At 40.3% G+C, this 21,013-nt stretch overlaps 1 protein-coding gene across 50 annotated transcripts in view; it reads left to right on the top strand.

Annotated features, from left to right (window-relative positions):
• The window catches only part of RIMS2 (regulating synaptic membrane exocytosis 2), a 470,125-nt gene that overhangs the window by 441,807 nt on the left and 7,305 nt on the right, over nt 1-21,013 (top strand). The gene's annotated exons all lie outside the window — the stretch shown is intronic.

The following is a 21,013-nucleotide window of genomic DNA, read 5'->3' on the forward strand; positions in this document are numbered from 1 at the left end:
ATTATTTTAACCAAAATAGAAACACTCAGCTGCATAAAGGATTTCTGCTCCAATTTTGGCCTCTTGGTTACTTGTGAGCTAGCTACACTGCATTGCTTCATGCTAGCCCATTAACAACTCCCTTTGTTCCTTAGAACATTTATTGCTTTATTTTGGTTTTGTGGCTTTACTGTAAACATTGGAGGGGAAAGTTGAATATATTTTATTTAAATAAGAACAGACGGCTTTCACATGTGACTAATACTAGCATTAAAGCAAAAGAGAGACTTAATTTTACAGATTCATTAAAGAAGGCATAGTACAGAAGAGTCCCAACTGCAGGACAAGTAATTCTACTATGTTGTTTAAGAAAGTAAAACTGGTATTTCCACAGACTTGAAAGCATTCTATGCTTGTAGGAAGAAAAATCTTACTACTTTTCCATTCCTACATTTAAAATATTTTTTCTGTTGAAATTTCCCATTTCATTTTCAGAATTTGAAATAATGTGGTTTTAGAAGACAGATAATGAAAGCAATTTCTTTCAGTTCTTCAATCTGTATCGTATTAAAATGTGCAAGACTTTGAAATTATCCCAACAAGGTCTAAATTACTTGCAGGTGAAATTCCCCCGGCACAGAGGGTTAGGGTGATAGGAATAGCCAGAGTGCTTTTCCACTGTAGGAATATGGGAGTTGGGTCCCAGCAAATTAGTCTTACTGTTGGCATGCAAAACAAGCAGTTCTAGGAGAGTCCTGTTTCACTGATATAACCATACTTGCATGAACAACTAGGGAATTCTCCCAGAACAGCTGTGTCAGACAGCAAAGCTATTTTCGTAGATATTTCTACTGTGTACCTAGCTTGATATTTGGGGTGGAGTTGACCTTACAGCAGAATAATTGGGAGAATGAAACAATTTACTGTTACCATCTAAGCACATGGAAAAGTGTGGCTGCATTCTCCATTAAAACTTAACAGGGAATGCTCTGAAAACCCAGAATGTATTTATTAAAAAACCATAGAATTAATAAATTTTATATCTGATTGCTGGGTATAGAAACAATGTAGGAATGGTCATTATATCATGAGACTTCAAGAAGAGCAGGGTTGCTGCATGGACTGGGAGCCATTGCCCTGAGATAGAGTTCATCATCTTCATCATGTTAATGATGGATGATGAGAAACAGTAAAAACAGCCATTACTTTATGAAGGACCCTGTAGCTTTCTGGAATCTGCCCCTTCCAAGTGCTTGGCTGGCATTGGCACAGGCTCCTCTCTGTAAGCATGGGGACAGCCAGCACAGTCCCAACATTTAGCAAATTGCAGTCAGTAGCAGTTTGTTACTACATGTTACAAGTTTTCATACATAAAGCCTGTTTTACACTGGGCAGGACTTTTAATGATATTTTCAGTATATTGTTTTAGCTTTTCAAAAAGGGAAAAAAAAAAAATATTGGTAAAAACTGCAGTTTTATATCCTAGTGAAATCTGACCTGGACAAATTACTGGAAATTCTTTGAATAGTAACTTACTTGGACAACATTTCCCCTAACTAGTACTGGCATTTATTTTCCCAGTTCTTATCTTCCTAGAATTAGATAAATGCTGGGTTTTCAAACTGATTTATTTTTTGGAGGGGGAGATAATTCAGTTAACTCTTTTTCTGAGGCACTTGAAGTTTATCGAGCGTTTCTACTCTGCTGATGTGTTGTTGGCTTTCTCTGCTTAGTGAAGGCTAAGGGTATGAGAGGAGGCCAAAACTCAGTTAAATCAAAAACGGGCTGGATTGCACCTCAGTGGGATCTGTGGGGGACTGTTCCTCGCATTGCAAGAGAAAGCCACTTGCCCTTCCTGTAGTGACACGTTGTACAATGATTTCTCATAAGTGAAAAGTCATTAAAGAGTTTAAATGATACTTGTAACACATTATGCCTAGTAGTTGATATGTGTAGAGAAAGTTAAAGATAATTCTCTTGTGTAGAAAACTAGGCAGATGAATTTTCTCCTGTGAAGACAACCATGATCAAAATAAATCCCTTCTGTAGAAAACAGAATGGACAATGACTGACAAAAGAACAGAAAAGGTGACAAAGGGCAATAACTCCTTCCCAGTCCCATTCTAAGAACACCTTCCTTAATCATAGGTTTAAAAGGGGGTACTCAGAATCTTTAGATCACCTTTCCCTAGTGTCTGCACTAGATAATCCTCTACCAAATGTGCACAAAGCCTTAAGAACCCCTGTATGGCAATGTGTTGTCTTATCTTGTGTTGAGGAGCCAGAGCAGGCTTAGGAATTAAACCATAGTATAGGCAATAAAAAAAATTAATCTGCACAAATAACTTTTCATTTTTCAAGTCCAGGAAATTGTGACCTCTAGGTTCTGTACACAGAAGTAGCAAAAGGAAATAAAGAAACTATTTCCCACCCACCCAGGGGAAAAAGCATGTTTTCATGAAGAAATAGTCAAATCATTATTTTCCAAAGCATCCCCATTTAAAGTCTAATAATTTGTGTTTACCTGGAGCACACTTGCTGAAATACACCCAATTATAATCTATATATGGAAGAAGATGGAGAATACATCCATTTCCAATATTTTTTTTTTCAATTACCACATAGTATATCTGTATAAAAATAAAAAGATACATTTATTAAATTCAGAATTTAATTTAATCCCATTATTGGCTGGCTGTATTTAGAGCAGGTTGGCACTGAAGATCCAGTGCTACATATACATGTTACATGGTATTTTCTAATAATTTTCAGGGAATACAACTAGTAAGCAATTGCTTTTCTAGTTCAGTTGATGAGCCACCAAAATGTTTTATAATATATTCAACTCTACAAATAGAATTGCCTCAGGACAGTACATACATTTATAGCAGATGTTTGACCTTGTTCTGTTTGACCTGGATTCTTACAATGTACTGTTTTTCAGCAAACTATCAGAAAATGTTAAAGAAAGATGATACCTGGACTCTGATGCTTTATCTTGATATTTAGCATTGACATGGGAATTTGGATGCAGCTACTTCAACAGGAATTTAATTCTCTTGCAACTGGTGACACAAATCAATGAGTAGCAGTTAAAATTTTTAAAATCCACAAAATAACCAGGGGATGTTGTCAATGTCAGGTTGCAATATGTTTGCATCTGTCTGGATTGCCATCAGTTAGTTTATTTGTATAATGGAATCATTAGCAACTGTTCAAGGACAGCCTCCCCAAATCCCAGAATCCTGACAATTTATGGCTTTCTTGCCTCAGTTCTTTGTTTTCATTCTCCTCTTTAAACCTTTATGTTAAATAAAGGAAATCAGGAGAGAGAAGCATCTTGAGGAAGCTTGGACAGATTGTGATCCTGTGCTTTATCACAGATTTGCTGAATAGGTATCTCATACTGCAGCCTCTACTTGGGGTAATTTGGAATTGACTAGAGATTGTATAATATTTAAAGTGATTTTCTTGATAGAGACTGATTTTATCAGACAGAGATTTACACATTTTTCTATACTTTGCAATATTATAAAAACATCAACTTGTTATAATCACTGGAGCTGCTAGGTCTTGCTCAGTGCTGGGTGGCTGCAAGGTGTGGGGGCATTATAGCACAGCCTTCAGGGTGAAGCCAAATTCCCACCAAGGCCACACATCACCAATGAAGTGCCCCGCTAGTATCTTGTTTGGTGCAGCATGGCAACCCCCCTGAGCTGGCCATGTCACAGCAGGACATCAGATCTCTGTGTCTGAGGGAGACTCCCAGCAGAACTGCTGAAATCAGAGCTCGTGGGGAGGTGGCAGAGGTGCTCACCCTTATTTGGGAAGGAAAACAAGAGCAGGATGTATGAAAGCTTGCTAGGTCCTAATTAGGTGTTATTTTTCTATAAAGGATACTTCTACAGAGAGTACTTAAAACGAGTATTCATAAATGGGAGTGAAAGCAGATTAAACAGATGTTGCAAATCAGTTGCTTTTCTTTGAATATGTATTCTACAGTTTGCTTGTTGTTTTTTTTAAATCTCTCCAAACTGTTGTTTTGCCTTTCTCTGCATCCTTGTCATCATATTCAGCTTTACTGAGCTTTTATGAAAGTCTTCAGTAGTTCAGCTGAAACGTAATGAACATTAACTTTTTTTTTTGCATCCAACTTTTCAAAAGCAGTTGTGTATTATTATTAGTAAATCAAGCCACAGGCATTTACGTTTCTGCCATATCTTACACTGATAAAAATTTTGAAGGAAGTTATTTTGACTGCTTTAGTGTTTAAAGATAGAAAATTCTGTAGTCACCAAGTCTTTTAAATATATCTTTAGCAATTACTTCAGCATGTTTCATTTTTTTTGCCAATTACATTATAATTGAACGTTAGAGATTTATTGTTATTACTGTCATTATCATTATAATTTATTATAGAGCTGTTTTCTTTGTAGTCTTTTAGTTATATCTTTTTAGAATAATCTGTAAACAGAAGAACTTCACTTTGCAACTCAAATACACTTTGATGTGATGTAGCACTGGTACAAATACAAAGGGTGATTTTAGAGGGAGCGCTGGCAGTACTACAGGCTAACCAGGTGTCAAACTGAAATCTGAGCAGCAAGTTTCTGGGGTCCTGGTCTGCCCATGAGCCTGTCTGTGGCATACAGAGGAGATGTGTGTCTGTCTGTCTGGGCAGCTCACCTTCTTGATAATTAACAAAGAGTCAGATATGTTGAGAGATTAGAGCCTGTCGTGGTTTGGGCCCAACACGACAACAAAGAAACCAGACCCAATACTGCTCACTTAACTCCCCCCACACACACACACTCTGGGGTGAGGAGGACAAAGCTCATGGGTTGAGACAAAGGACAAGGAGGGTTCTTCACCAGTTAAGATCCCAGGCAAAACAGACTCAACTTGTGGAAAAATAATAATTTAATTTCACACTAATCAAACACACACAGGACACAGGCAACACACAGAGCAGGGCCTGCATATGTTACCCCACCCTCCCCTTCTTCCCGGGCCTTAGAGTCAGTTCACAGGCTGGTGGTTCTTGTCACTCTTGTGGGCTTCTCATAGAGTCACAGGCTGCTTCAGGAACAGTCAACTCCCCCGGCACTGGGGTCTTCCAAAGCTGCATAATCAGGGTCACAAAATCCAAGTCCACTGGCCAAGTTCACCCCTCCTGGTGCCCCCAGGGAATGTTCCACCACTTTCCTCCATGAGTGCAGGGGGACAGCCTGCCATCTTGCCATGAGTTGCAGGGAAACTTCTGCTTGGGCACCTACTTTTCCTTCTTCCTCACCAACCACCAGCTCTGCTTCCACAGCACAGCCTTTTTTTTTTTTTTTTTTTTTTTCTTCTTTAAGTGCTGGCTCTGCTCAGCTCTTATCTCGGTTCTTTCGTATGTTAATCACTGAAGCACATCTGTTGTCCCTCTAATGGCTCCTTGGCTGGTTTTGGAGCAGGGGGAGCTTCTCAGCTTCTTATTGGAGCCACTCCTGGGACCCTTCCTCTGCTACCAAAAAAAAAAACACCAAACCAAACCAGAATGGAGCCTTTGGCATGTGAACATAGAAACTTATGTAGAATGACCAAGTAAATACATATTTTGGAATATGGCCTGAATGAGACATCCTAAGAATGTCAAAGCCTAGGCAAGTTGACCTAGACATAATTTATTGCTGCTGCAGAGGAAAAGGGGATTTATCTTGTTCTAAAATAATTACCTATGGTGTCACATGAATCACAGAATCACAGAATGTCCCTGGCTGGAAGAGACCTCCAAGTTCATCCAGTCCAGCCTCAGACCCAACATCGCAAGCTCACCACTAAACCATGTCCCTCTGCACCGTGTCCACATGTCATTTAAAAAAAAAAAAAAAGTTTTATTAGGAATTCTAACTTAGAATTACCTAGAAATGAAAATATTGTGCACGTTGTAAAAATAGCTTTCAAAACTCAGTGTTTTCCTGTAGATTGAGTGATAATGGTTTCCATCCTTGAGTGCTAAAGTTCTGACTGGTTTTCATTTCTTAGCAAAGCATGACAGTAAGTGTTGGCTGTTTATGATCTCTTATTATTATGATTTCCTGTTCGGATCTCTTATTATTATGATCTCCTTATTCAGACACAAAAATTCCTTTCCAAACTTCAACTCCGTGAAATACACTCCAGGTATTCATACACTCTATACTTGTTTTTCATGAAGAGTTTCAGTTGGCTTCAAAGTGGCTTTCTGTCTGCAAAGGTTGCTACATCAAACTCTAAATATAGTTTACAATTATTTTAAGTTTTCTTTTGAAAGAAAACTGAAAACAACCCCAACATATACTATCATTAATGTTTAAAGGGCCAGTAAGAAAATAACAGCCCTCTGAAAGATTTGATACCACTTTGGCACTGTCATGAACTATAGTGAAATAAGTTACTGATACTGCAGAAGACTGCTACAGTAGCTTGTAAGTCTTTTTAACAATGTCCAGTGCTTTAGTTTCTTATGATTTTGGGGGGAAGGTTGCCAAATGCTATACACTCAATTAATATATTGGATAAACAGAAAAGAAAGGTCATGTCAAACAGAGGTAAGGAAAACATAGAAGTAAAATTAAATAATTATATGCTCAAAAATGAGCAAATTTTGTATTCAGAAAAGATATGTTTGCTAAGGAGGCAGGTGTGCTTTAGAGAAAAACAGCTTGCTTGAAGCAGAGCAAAAGGTGAAGGATTTGCCTGTGGCTTCTGGGTCTGATTCCTTGCCAGATGTTGGGCCATTGACAGGACAATGGGCGCACTCTGAAACACAGCAAGGTCCCTCTGAACTGCAAAGGAAAAACTTTTTCATTGTGGGGCTGACTGAACACTGGCACAGGCTGACCAGGGAGGCCGTGGAGTCTCCTTGAAGATACTCAAAGCTTTCTGGACACAGTCACAGAATCACAGGATGGTAGGGGTTAGAAGGGACCTCTGAGGATCATCTAGTCCAACACCCCCACTAAAGCAGGGTCAGCCAGAGCAGATTACACAGGAACACGTCCAGATGGGTTTTGAATGTCTCCAGGCACGGAGCCTTCACAACCTCTCTAGGCAGCCTGTTCTAGTACTCTGTTAATCTCACAGCAAATAAGTTTTTCTTTATGTTTAAGTTGAAACCCTGGGCAACTGGGTGTCCCTGCTTGAGCACGGGAGTTGGACCTCCAGCGGTTCCTTCCCACCTCAAGCCTCCTGTAATGCCGGGATTTGTTTCTTTTCCACACAAACACCACGGAGAGCAGAGACCTGCCCGTTGGCTGCAGGTGTGTGGTGCCAGCCAGGAGTGCTGGCAGCGGTCACTAGCCTGAGCATCTCCGGTGCCATCCAGGCGCTCCACAAATTGGCGAAGCAGGAGCCACCCCTCCCACGGCGCTTCCCGCCCTCCTCCTGCCGCGCTGGGGCCACCCGCGGGACAGCGAGAACCGGGCGGGGTGGAACAAAGTTTGCGGGCGGTGCCTGCGGGGCAGCCCGCCGCTATCGGCTGGCGCCGTCTCCCGGTCCTCCCTCCGAGGCGGTCGGTATTTACAGCCGCCGCGGCCGGGCCGCCGCGCCGGCGACGCTCGCACTACGGGCGCCGTGTCCCCCGCTCCCCCGGCTCCGCTCCTGCCCCGGTGACTTACGCGGGCGGCTGACAGCTCACCCCGCTGACAGGCGGCCCCGAGCTGGCTGCGGCGGCCCGCCCCGCCGGGAGCAGCGGCGCCGGCGGAGGCAGCGGGACCGAGCCGGGCACCGCGGGACAGAGCCGGACCGGAGCTCCGCGGCGCGCAGCCCGCCCAGGGCTCCCCGCCGCCCTCGGTCTCCCGCGGCACAGAACGCCCGCGGCGGGCTCCGCTCCCCGCTGCGCTGCTCCGCCGCTGTCCCCGCTCCGCGCCGCCCGCCGCCAAGACGCCGCGCTTCTTGTACCGCGCCAAAGGCGGGTGCCGCTCGGCCAAGATGGGCCGGCAGACCGCGGCCGGCGGGCGCAGCATGCAGCGGTCGCAGAGCCGGAGTAGCCTCTCCGCCTCCTTCGAGGCGCTGGCGGTCTACTTCCCCTGCATGAACTCCCTGGAGGAGGAGGACAGAGGTGAGGGGCCGTGTCGGGACGGGGCAGGCGGCGGGGCGGGGCGGAACGGAGCGGAGCGGAGCGGAGGGGCCTCGCCCGGGGTCCCGCGGGTCGCTGCGGGCACCTCCCGGCCGGGCAGCGGTGCTGAGCGCGGAGCTCGGAGCGGGGACGCGGCTCCTGGAGAGCTGCGTGTGATGAGAGAGGGTTGGTAACTCGATGCCTGTAACTGGAGAAGGAGGTGTGATTTACAAGATGGTGTTGATCATCGCTTTGGAAAGGAAGTTACTTGCTAAGCTTTGGTTGTGTTGGAAGAAAAAGTGGTAAGAGGGTCTTTTCGTTTTCTGCTCATTCATCATGAAAACAAACCACAGTTCCTCACGGGCTGTTTTCTGACAGTCCATGGACTTGCTCAAGTGTGCGTTGTCAGTTATTACAACATAATTTACAAAGAACGCCAGATTAGAACAATTAAATACCGGCTCTGGTCAACTTTTTCTCAGGAGCGGCAGCGTAGGTGCACGGCTGTGTGTGCAAGTAGACCTCTCACAGGTCTCTTGCACAGTTAATCTCTACTCATAAATTATAAGTACAGCCAGTAAAAGCACTTGTGTAATTTCTGTATATTTGTTGCAGGACCAGATCTTCACATAACGAAGAAGAGATATACAATGGATTTTCTGTATAACCGTGGCAAAAAAAAAAAAAAAAAAAGTATATATATATATATAAACAAAACAAAACCCACAAACAAAAAAAAACAACCAACAAACAAAACAAACAAACAAACAAAAACACCAAAAAAAACCCCCACACCAAATAAAAAGAAAATAACAAAACCTTAGCTAGCTGTCAAAAACCTTGAAAAACTTAGTTCCACTTACTATTTGGAATGTTTGTAACAAATGTGTATGTGTAGTTAAGCATGGCACCAAACCCTGCCCAGATCAGAACCTGAGTTTCATGAGATTGTTTTGAAAATATCAGTTTTGTAAAGAAAATTATCTGGTGTGTTTATGTTTACACAAAGAATGAACTTACGGTCTTCCTAGTGTTTATCAGAATTAATTTAAGATTTTAAATTTCATTAAACTTAATTAAGCATGTTGCACCTTCAGTAGATTTGAGCAATGTCAAATTAAGATCCTTGTATTTGTACAATGCCACTGGACAAATATTTATCAGCTATGTGTGCACACCATTCACAATCTGTATTTAAAATATCTGCACATGCTTTTATCACCTTCCACATCTTGGGCTGAGAGTTCAGTGGCGAATGTTTGTCCCCAGTCTGCACACATCTTGATGTATCTTTTAATGTGCAACAGTGCTTGAAGTCTTTTCTCCAAAGCTCCTTTCCTTTGCTGATGCCAATGCCAAGGTCCCTTGCCTCTCCCCTGGACCCTGTTCTGGGGCTGGTCACTTTCCATAGTGAAGAGACAGCTGCTCCATGAGGGGAAATGCCCTGAACAATGAAGTGAACTGCAAAATATTGGCAGTGGACTGCAGGGTGGGCTTCAGAGGGCACTTTTAATCTTTTGACATACTAATAAACACTAGGGCTGAAAACACACATTTTTAAAACACTGAAAGTACAATAAATTAGGCTAAAAGTGCTTATGTATTCTTTAAAAGTTTTTTTCTCTAGCATTCCAGAATAGTTGTCTTTTCAGTCCTGATTTTTGGTTACAATAACTGCATTAATCCTGTGTGAAATCAGTCTGTCTTTGTTTAGCTCTGCTCTGTTTACTTCTCTAGGGAACACTTAACTTATTCCTCAGTTGAAATCTGTGTATGTTTAAAAATGTTCACTGGTTCAAAGAAATACGAAGTATATGGAAGTCAGTAGGGAAATACCTGTTAATTTAAGTGTATTTTTTAATTATTTATTAAGTTTGTGCTGGAAAGTTATTTATTTTTAAAAGTACACTTTTTTTTTTTTTATATATGGTGTGTTGATTTATGTTATCTAATCCTATTTAGGTGTAGGCTATACTTGAAAATGCATTTAATATAACTCCAGTGAAAAAATAGAGATGTAATTGCTATGCCATTTTTACGGAGCTGAGTTTCTATTACCTGAGATGTGAGACATACCAGGTTACACAGGGAGTGACAGGCATGACAGCCAAACCTCTTTTCTCAAGTGCTGTCACTGGGATTAGAAAGAAAAAAATGTGTCAGGTTTTTAGTTGGCAAGTTACCTCTGCACTCAGTTTGGAATTTGTTTTCTTCTAAGTACTTCTATGTAATAACATTTATGTACCACTAGTGTCCTTAGGTGGGCGTGGTACATGCACTGCCATGTTCACATACTTCATGCTCTTTTACAGTTTAATCTGAAAAAGATAGATGTTAAACCCACTTGATAAGTTATCCATCCTTAAGATGTAGTTATTTCCGTGTACAATGGATAGGTTAAAAGAAGATAACCTACTACAGGGATGCTTTTACATTTCCCATTCAATCACATTTTTAATCCAAATAGAAAACCTGATTTATTGAGGCATTTATTAGTTATATTTTCTTGAAGACTTTGGTCATTAGGTGCTGAAAAGAAGACACTGGTCCATAGATACATCTTTGGGTATGAAGGAATATGAGTACTGACATGTCAGAAGTAACTGAATAGTAAGTAACTTGATACAATGTTTTAACAAGAAGAGTTTTAGAATCTACATTTGAACACAATGATTGAGAAGATCCATTTGAGTGTCAGTGGTTTAAAGAAAACAATTTATTTATTAAGCCCTGGAAGCCAAGCTGTAGTGTACTGAAGAAGTGGGCTGTGGAAAGGCTGCACTTTTCCGGTTGGGAACCATGAACTTGCTATGGGTAAGCCTGAACTTGCCATGGTTGGCCAGGGAACTGATACTCTAGCATTTCCGACTTGCTGATCACTTAGACTGAGTCCTTCAAGCTTATTCACGTTCATTATTTTTAAAGGAGTTAAGTATTCTTAGCTGTGTCTAGTAAAAGGTATTGAAAAATCAGTTTTTTCATCAACAGTTTATTACTAGCATATGTGCATATGCACACACAGAACTGATAGGAAGTTGAGAAGAGTTTTCAAAGTGTCAAGGTTATTAAAGGGTGTTTTTTGCATTTTTATTAGATTATTTGATGATACAGCATCCCAGCCTGCATAGTAAAGTGAGAATTGACATAGAATAATGCTGGGAACAGTTTAAATTACATGGAAGTTATTGAAGAAGTGTGGGAACAGAGGTCAAATGAGTACCTATCCGAATGCTCTTGAAGCATCTCAAGCCTCACATTTTGTCCAAAATCCTGTTGTTGAAATTAAAGGAAAGGTTGCCATTAAATTTGAAAGACCAAGGAATTTCCAAACTAAATGTGTGTGATGTCCTTTAAAGATGTCTGTGTAGTCATAATGCAAAATTTCATGCACATAATATATTTAAAAGTAGTAGATATGAGATGACTAACCTTTCCTGTGGAAAACTGGGAAATGGACTGGAGCAAGTGAATTCTTATGGGCAAGAAGGTTACTGGAGAAGAATTACAGCTATCCAACATGTACTGAGAAGGAAGAGAGAGTCTTAGATCGCATGTCGTCACTAGAAAGTCTACATCTATTTTTATGAGTGAGACTATTAATTTAGTTCTTCCTCTAATTACGCTGTGTGCATTGTTTGCTGTAATAAATTTGATCTACAGTTTCCTTTTTATACTTTATTTACATTCACTTCTGATTTGCATTTAGACTGAGATGTTGATATAAACCATTTAATATCAGGTTGCCAGTAGTGCAATTATGGAACTGCTAGTCATGGCAAGGTCTGTATGGAGAGCTAAGCCCTCCAAAAGGAGGCATAATTCAATTTAATGTCTTCTTTAGCCAAAGTTCTTGGGTGGTAGTGAAGCTAGGAGATTCAGGGGGAAAGTCAAATGCTTTGCAGGTGCTGAAGACAATTCAAGAGATGATTTATGATAATTTAAGACATAAATTAATTCAAAAAGAACTGGAAAGCATCTTGGTCTCCCAGTATGTTAGAAAAACAAAAGGCAATTGAAAAAAAAAAAAAAAAAAGCCACAGAATGTTCTTGAGTCCAAGACAATCATGCCAAAAATAGCAAGAATTAGTTGTGTTAGCTGAGGAGAGGATACATTACAGTTTTGCATATTGATGTCTACCAAAGTAAGTATCTCAGTGTTGCTGTAGTTCTGCAGGAACAGAAGCACGTTATATGCTCCTGTCACCTGGCTGATACTTATCTGAGAAAATTGCTCAAGGGGTTGTTCTATCCCACACAGATATTGGCAGGAGTGTTGCCACTGATGCTACTGAGTGATGGATCAGGAGTTATTTAAAGGTGAACTAAAGTGCTCAGTGGAACGCTATTATTGGCTTCAGTGGCATTTCTCACAGATTAATCATTTGCTCGTTAGTAGAGCTGGAATCAAGCTTGGCAGTTCCTGGATTCTGTTCCTGTGGTTAGGCCACCAAATCCCACTGTCCCTCTGGAGGTTTCAGTAGACAATAAAAAGCCAACAATAATCTAACCAGAAATAGAGCATGAGGGAAGTAGTAACAATAAATTCATTAGCACAGTAATTATTAAAGTGAAGAGAATCTTGCACACGGAGCAGTTACGCTTTAAAATTATCCTCTTAAAAAGAATAAAGTAATAGTAGGAGTATCAGACAATGAAGAAAATGAGAATAACTACATCTTATTGAGGGAGCTGGCCTACTTTATGGCCTTGGTGGTAAAGATGACCTTGTTTACGTGGAATGTTCGTAGGCAGAGCTAAGGTGGAATACGAAAGAAGGATATACTGCCCTGTGGCAGGATATTTGCTGTAAAGGGTGAAGCTTTAAAGACCTTGGCTTGATTGATGCTCACACGCCAGAGGTCGCTGTGTGTCTCGTGCAACAGTGGAGTGGCTCATCTTAGAGGATAAACATCACTCTGAATATGGAATAACAACAGTAATAATTCCATACAGCATCTGTATGACATTTAGGTTTATGACCAATATTTTATGTTTGCTGCTAGGAAGCTTCTCAGGGGCTGAGCTGGGGCAGCCTCTCCATCAGTCCAGTGAGGCAGGGTCTCTCCCACTCCTGCAGCTCCTCAGGCTGACTCCAGGGTGGAGGTAGAGCAGAAGTAATTTCCAGCAATTTGCATCTCTCTTTCCAGTCCCAAGTGTTTTTACCAATTACACTCAGGTACTATACTCATGAAGTAGTTGTAGATGCCACAGGGAGTAAGACCTTTTAGAAAAGAAGCACAGGAAAAGCTGTACTGCTGCTGGTAAAGAGTGTGACTTAAACAACACACGTATTCTGGTAAACTGCTGCAAAATCGACAGAGAAAAGTAGAAGAGACTGTAGGAGGATTGACATTCGAAGTACAACATACTTCAGCCTGACTATATGACAGAATGCCTAACAGAGTTTTAAAGCTGTATTTCTTGTATTTCTCTTCTGAGCTTCTACTTCCACTGCAGCCTGTACCTGAATAGCTACCAGATGACTCAGGTGTGGCTATAACAGCAGCAGTGAAGCTACAGTATATGACAGATTTCCTCTCTAGTGGTACCAAGATAAAACTGAAAAAACCTGTCTTCATTTATATCTACATGCTGTAATTGTCTTTTTTTCAATGGCAAGGTCAGCAGTGTAGTCAGAGCAGCGGCATGCTGTGTTGCTGTTGTTTCATTTGGAGAGGTAAATATTTAACAGCAGAAGCTTGAAAATGGGTAATTACAGTGTGAAATTTGCTCAGAGTTTTGGGAACCATGGTTATTTAAATAATTATATTTGCATAGTATCATTACTCATCTTAGACAAAGCTAGGAGGAAGAACTGTTTCTAATTTGTGTAATCTCAGTAGCCATCCAACTACTTGACACCATCTATCTCATTAAGCCCTAATAGAGGGTGTTGAATTGTTTGAACACACTTGCTACATCATTCAAAGATGCTGCATAGATCCGTCTGATAGTCTATGTAATGACCCTGGCTATGCTAAAAATAATCAAGGCTGGGTTAAAAAATGGTGTTGCTGTGATTATTGCATAATTAGAAAGTGTGTCTCAATTCATATAATAGAAAAAAAAAAGTTATTCTAAGTTTCTTAATATATACACTCTTAAATATTTAAAAACTTTAAATCTGCTCTTGGCATTGCATGGAATAATTGTTATTAATAATAGCACATGAATGCTGTATATCCAGAAAATTAAATATATGTATAAACATAAAACTTTATCACTTAAAACTACAGTGATTTTTTTTTATTTTTTTTTTACTTAAGTTGGTCATCCTTCATCATTGGCAAAATTGAAGACTGGGTTTAAAGATTCTTTGTGGTGAGGATGTGAGGATGTGCACCTATTTAGTGAGTCCTTATGTAAATGGTATATAAAATTAGAATGTAATTCCACAAAATTGCTTGCTCTGTTTTTCAAGATTTTAATAGCTTGGGGATGAGACTGATTTCCCACTGCCTTGTGCTTTTTGTAGTCATGTAGATTGTTGTACAGGATGTACAGACTGGATATAAAATGGTATCATTCTGCTTTGACACATGCATTAAATATGCACAGTCAGACCTGTTATATTCAAATGATAAGAACATCTGTCTATGTGCAGATGGTAACTGGTCTAAATGAGGGTTCCTGAAAAGCTGTTCATTCAGGAGACTTGGCACGTGGGACATGCAGCTGTGGACTGCAAAGCCACGTGCTTCTTCTTCGTCATATCTCTGTGTTCAGTTTTACAGCAATTGTGTGAGGCTTTTGGCAGGTACCTTCTCTGACTGCATTTAGAAAACTGGTGGCCCTATGAGTAACAGAAGCAGAAACTTCTGCAGGAGGACTGGAAAGGTCTGAGTGGGTGCATGCAGTTGTGCTCTGGTTTCACATCTTACTGTCAGATGTTGGGCATTTCTAAATAAAAGTAATTAGGATAACATATTAATTCTGCATTTGATGTCTGTTGTTTTTATATTGCATCACAACTAGTTGTTGTGGTTTTTTTTAATCCCCTAAATGAGACATTTAGTGTGCAACAGTACTTTTCTAAGTTAGATTCAAAACTTTAAAGATCTCCAGCTGAACTGGCTGGCCAAGGGGTAATTTACTAGTACAGTAAACCTCAGTATAAAAGCTGACTTGGAGATACATCTTATGCAAATCTGAAGAAAACGTTTCTCTAGCCCTGCAGTCATACATTTGAAAAATAGCAAACATAAAAGACATCCTGATCTCTCTTGGGCCAAATAGGTGACTAAAACTATGAAAAAAATATTTATTTTCTTAATGTCTATTACAATCAAGATCTGTAATCAACATCTTTAAAACAAAGGATCCAACCAGATCAGCACAGACAGTTTGTTGTTATATAGTGACAGCCAAGTAACCAAATGAAAAATGAAAATCTCGTCAGTTCTAACACATCCTTACAGCTGCAGTTACTTAGTTTTGATTCCCTGGGGAGCTTCTAGCCCATTGGTTGTCTGATATCAGGAGTAAATTCCTTGTCAAGGCCATGTCCAGTGGCAAAACTCTGTGCTGTGGTTCTTTATATACTTAATTGGGATTTCTGGGGAGTGCTACATAGCATAGGTATTGAAACCAAGCTCTAAACTGTCAGAGATGGGTATTTGTCCTTTTTATATGTAGCATGTTCAGCAGTGATTCTACATAATAATACAGGGGATACTGGAATTTTAGGAACATTGAGTAATTATCATGTATGTAGAAAAATAGATCTTTGTTAACACTTCAGTCTAGTAAAAATGTTTCAAAAACTTCTGGGACTCGAAGTGTTGAAAAACTTAAACTGATGGATGCCCCATGCAGACAAAAGCATTTCTGTTTCCTGATGCTCTTAAGAATGTGCTGAAGGGTCAGTTAGGACTGAAGAATGGACATTAGCACAGCAGTGAAATTAAGTGGCAAAATACAACTTTAAACACATTAAAAATGGGAGAGAACAAGGAGCAGGTGCCTGCCCTAAACCACAGCATTGCTTGTGAGCAGAGTGTGGTAAACTGACTTCACATCATGTGGCCACAACAAGACAGGTGATCTTTTCCAGACTGAACATACAACCAGCTTTGCTAGGAAAGGGAAATTAAATGCAGACAAAGCATGCTGCAATCTGGCCAGAGCTTTATATCCCTGGATGGCTGCCTCTTGGCTCCTGTATATGAGGACTCTCAAGACTAGGACCCAAAAGCTATATCAGCCTTTGACCAGAAGTCAAGCAAGAGTTTTGAAGCTGATTACTTCATTCATTTCTCTCTTCTTTAACTTTTTCTTAGGTGCTCTCTTGATTAACCTTAGTCTTAATTAACCATACTTCCAGTATGGCCAGAGGAAAGAAAGAGGAGGAAACAGAAAGGAATAAGACAAGAGTGAAGGAGTATTTCTTGACTGAAAATGATAAACCAGTGAGGCCTCCCAAGAAATGTAAAAATGCATAGTGCAAACTGAAGGCTGTCAGTCCAGGCCCTCTCAGACTTACCAAACCTGCCTGTTAGCCATACTGAAGCGCTTCCTTACTGAAAGCAGCTTGGCTTAAAGCTGTCAAGGCAGGCCATTCCCATCTCAGTCAGAATTTCTCAAGTGTTTTACATTCAGATATTCATAGGACCAGGAACCGGAACACAAGTCTTCCCTTCTTTCTTACATGTGCAAAGTAAGGGAAAGCCCCAGGTTAAAGTTTCTCCCTGGCCCTACAAATGCTCTTTGGGCTTCATAAATGCACTATGAAAAAAGTTCATCAGAAGGACTGTTACACAACACTTCCTAAGCTGGGGGTTAGCACTGGCCTCTGAGACTTGGTGAGGTGGGCTGAAAACTTCTCAAACTGAGGTGACAGTGGAATCTGGGTTTTCTAAATCCTGCTTAAATTAGTGGATCCTAATCCATATTTACTGCTTGAGGTCTGTGGGTCACACAAGGAAAGAAACAGCTCAGCTTTGGTTCCCCGCAGTGCTTCAAGGTGGTCAAAACCTGGGCTGTTCCAGGCACAGAACTGCAGGGGAGTTAGAGATCTACCCTGTCCCCCTTTTCTTAGGTAGGATCGAATGTTCTTAGCTTGTCTCTGATGATTTTATCTAGTCTGTTCTTAACATGCCCAGAGCAGATCTCTAGAAATGTAAAGAGCTTCAGTCTTGAAAAATGGTCACATAAAGGCAGTTTGTTCTCTTTATGGAAATAACTCCTGAGTTCAAATGAGAGTACTGAAGCAGCTTTAATGCAGCCTCTTTGGTGAGGTGGTGAGAGCAGAGAAGAGGCACCTGAAGAGCTTAAGTGTGTTTCCGAAGCAACAGCTCCTCTGTACACAGTGCAAGTCCTACCAAGAGGTCACATACCACCTGGGTGGGGACTGGCATAGCCAGCCTGCTTCTGCCTATGCCAGCAATGTCCCCTCAATGTCCCCTCTTGGGGTCTGTGAGCTGTTGTGGGAAGCTTTTGCTGAGAGCAAGCTGCAAGCTCTTCTTCGCTCCACCAGAGGCAGATTTTGTCACAGAAAGTCATCTGTTGCATTCACTGCAGTTTTTGACTTGTCCTGATATTGAAGATATGTGATACTGAAGATCATATGAGTAGTTTTGCACCCCTAATTTGCTAGTGATTTGCACTCCCAAGTTGTGGGAACAGATAATTCCATGTGTAATTAAAAAAATGTGGCCTGTGGAGTCTATTTGCAGTAACCATATTAGTTAAATTACCAGTGTGATTAACTGTAAGAATGAGTGTGCTTTCATAAATGCCAAAGCAATTATTTATGTTAATTTATTCCACTCCTTACAATATGGCTGCAAAAATCTGAACTAGTATTTTTCAGATAATATATTCCATATTTTGTGATGGGGACTTGAGAGAAGGTTCTTCTTTCTAGGGCAGTTAGATTACCCTAATTTGAATTGAGATTATTTTCAATGTTCTTTACTAGAGTTTAGGAAATTGTGAGTATAGGGATTTTCAGTGTAGGTGGTCAGCAACATATTTAGCAACAAAGGACAATACTAGACCATTGTTTCCACATCCTTTCATTTGGTAGGATTGAAAACAGTGTGCGTGAGTTGAGTGTGTACGAGCAGATACTTTGTGATTATCAAACCAACCTCCACTTCTACAGTGGCACCACTTACATCTTTATTTCTGTTTTAGTGGCAGATGCATTCCCAAATTACCCTGCTCTGCCAGGGGGGGTTGGACTTGATGATCGTCAGAGGTCCCTTCCAACCCCTAACTTTCTGTGATTCTGTGATCTAGCTAGAGATTAGCATCACCTCACCTTTGCTCATTCAACTATATTTTCACAAATGTTCTAGGAAATTATCTGTTGTAAAAGAACAACTTTAAAGCAAATTGTTGGTTTGTTCCTTTAGGGCTGGGTCCAGTACAGAGTGCAGCTACCCAACTAGTTAAATCCGCACAACTGAGGAGGTTTTCATTTCTAGGCAGGGATGAGGAAAAACAGTTCGGATTTACTGGACTGGTAAGACCTTCAGTCAGACCTTCCACCAGCTACAGCTCAAAAGTATGGCACTAAAGGGTATTTCTTCGAGCAACTACTTTGCGTTTTCATTGCTACTTACAACTTTTTAACTATTCAAATGCTGAATTTATTAAATAGAAATAATGGATTATATATACACTATCTTTGCTTTTGAGTAGTTTGAGGAATTGTGGGATTATGCTTTATGTATGATGTTTTTCCAGGAACCAATGAATTGCTAGGTTTGTGGGCAATCGAGTGTAGGTATTTCTTATGTGTATTATTACAGATTAGTTTAGCCAAGCTTAACTGGAAAGAATGTTCATCTCTAAGGCAGTGGCTCAGGTGTCATGTCTGTGAACTGGGGCTTCTGACTTCTATTCCAAATTGCCATTTTGCTGTTAAATCCTCAGTTCTTATTTCAAGAGGCATCAATATCAAGATTAGGAGCCTTCTTGCTGAAAGGCCAGACCTTTATCTTTTGGGACTATCAGAGAGCTCTGTTATTAAAATAGTTATAGCCTCCTTTCAGCCCTCCTTAAATTCAGTGTTAAGGTCAAAATAATCAGTTTATGACCACACTTACCCAAAAGTTGGATATACTATGCAGGCCTAACTTTGTGCTGTATCAAAGTTGTATCTTCTGAGCTGTCGGCCTTGTCATGTGAACCAAGCACTTATTTCAGTTAAAATAAATGTAGGAAAGTAAAACTCATACTTAACCCAAACCCCAATAGCTTTGAAAGGTATGATATTAAAAGATTAAAGAATCATGCATGATTTAACAGATGTTCTGTTAAATTTGAGTGAGAGGATTCATGTTTGCCACCGTGAACCAAGAATGACCACCATTCAACAAGGCTGAACACAAATGAATGCTTACTAATCAAAGGAGCTCTTACAACAGAAGAGCAATATCCTGTAACAATACTGTAATGGAAAAGCATGGAGCTTCAGGAGTTGTGTGCCTCTCACATGTAACTATGACACACTGTACCTCTTCTGCAAAACTATATCACTTTTTGTATTTTTTTCTGCTAATATTTCTTTGATATGGGTGACTGGATTTTAGAACAACTCTAGACCACTGTTGGAAATCAGCTGACAATGGTCATTAGTTTAATATAAATAATGAAACCAGCAGACTTAGAACACTACAACCCAATAGAAATGAAATTGTTGACTTCTGTCCTTCATTTTTCATATGTCATGTTAGCCTTGTATCTTTTTTGTTTGTATTTGTTGTACCAGATATTGATGGACATTTTGACAAGTAGTTTTGACATAGTAAAAAAATTATTTCAGTCTGTGGGGTACTAAATTCATATGGGTAGCTGAAGTTCTAGAGCAAAATTATGGCTTCTTTTATTTTTTTCGACTGATCAAAAGTTATGGTCTTAAGGAATGCAAAGAAGGCTTGTAATACGCAACAGTATTGGAACCATTCATGTTACTGCCGTAGAAATGTTTCACTACTGCTAAATATTGCAATGTTATTAAATCTTTCTTGACAACAGGCCAGTGGGTTTTCAAGATACCTATTTCCCACTTCACTAAAATTCCTGTTCTTTATCTGACCTGATATTCCCCCTGACTGGATGACCTGGAGTATGCTCCAGGGAGACTTCAACCCACACTGCAGCCTGTAGGACAGGGGAACACTGAGTGAGGACATTGAAATCAATGCCTCTCTCCTATTCCCTGTCTGAGGGTGCAGATCCTCTTACTCTAAGCCAGCCCTTGTGCTTAAATGTCCTCCTCAGAATGAGGGTCCTTATCCCAGGACAATCCCCTTCCTTGCTCATTTCCTTTCTCAAAGCCCTAGAGCTTCACCAACTCTACAGGTCCTGCAGTTCTTCTGCCTTCTGGTATGTGGTGAGCCAGAGGTGGTGAAAGGGTAGCAGAGACTAGAAGCAACATCAGAAGAGGGCCAAGCTGTATCAATTTTTAAGAATTTTGGTATCATTTGGTGTCATGTACATATAGAGTTTTTGCTCTTTTATATTATCAGTACATCACACGTCTCTGCTGAAGTCAAGGGGCTTTTATCCATTAAACAGATAAAGGAAATTGCAATGCAGAATTCCCTGCACCATTGCAGAGAACAGCATTTAAAATCAGAAATGACATGGAATGGCTGTCTTATTCATGAAAGAAAAGATGAGGATTTTTTTCCCACTCAGTTTTGTGGTTTGTGGGTTTTTTTGGTGGCACTTTCAATATATCTTCTAGCTTAGGTCTTGATCAAAATTCCTACACTAAAATGCTACTGTATTGACCTTTGAGTATTTATTTTCTTGTCTGATTCCCAGCTACTTGGGAATTTAATATTATTTGCAAATAATATTAAACTACACAAGAAGGTTCAAAAATTGGTACCCTTTGAGGTTGACATATAGTATATTTTTTAAATAACTCAGAGCAGCTAGTGAAATGAGTAGAGTATGAATAGGGAAGAAACAATAGGAACAGTTCTTGATTTGTTA

Source organism: Apus apus, chromosome 2, assembly GCF_020740795.1.
Source record: "Apus apus isolate bApuApu2 chromosome 2, bApuApu2.pri.cur, whole genome shotgun sequence".
Taxonomy (NCBI): Eukaryota; Metazoa; Chordata; class Aves; order Apodiformes; family Apodidae; genus Apus; species Apus apus.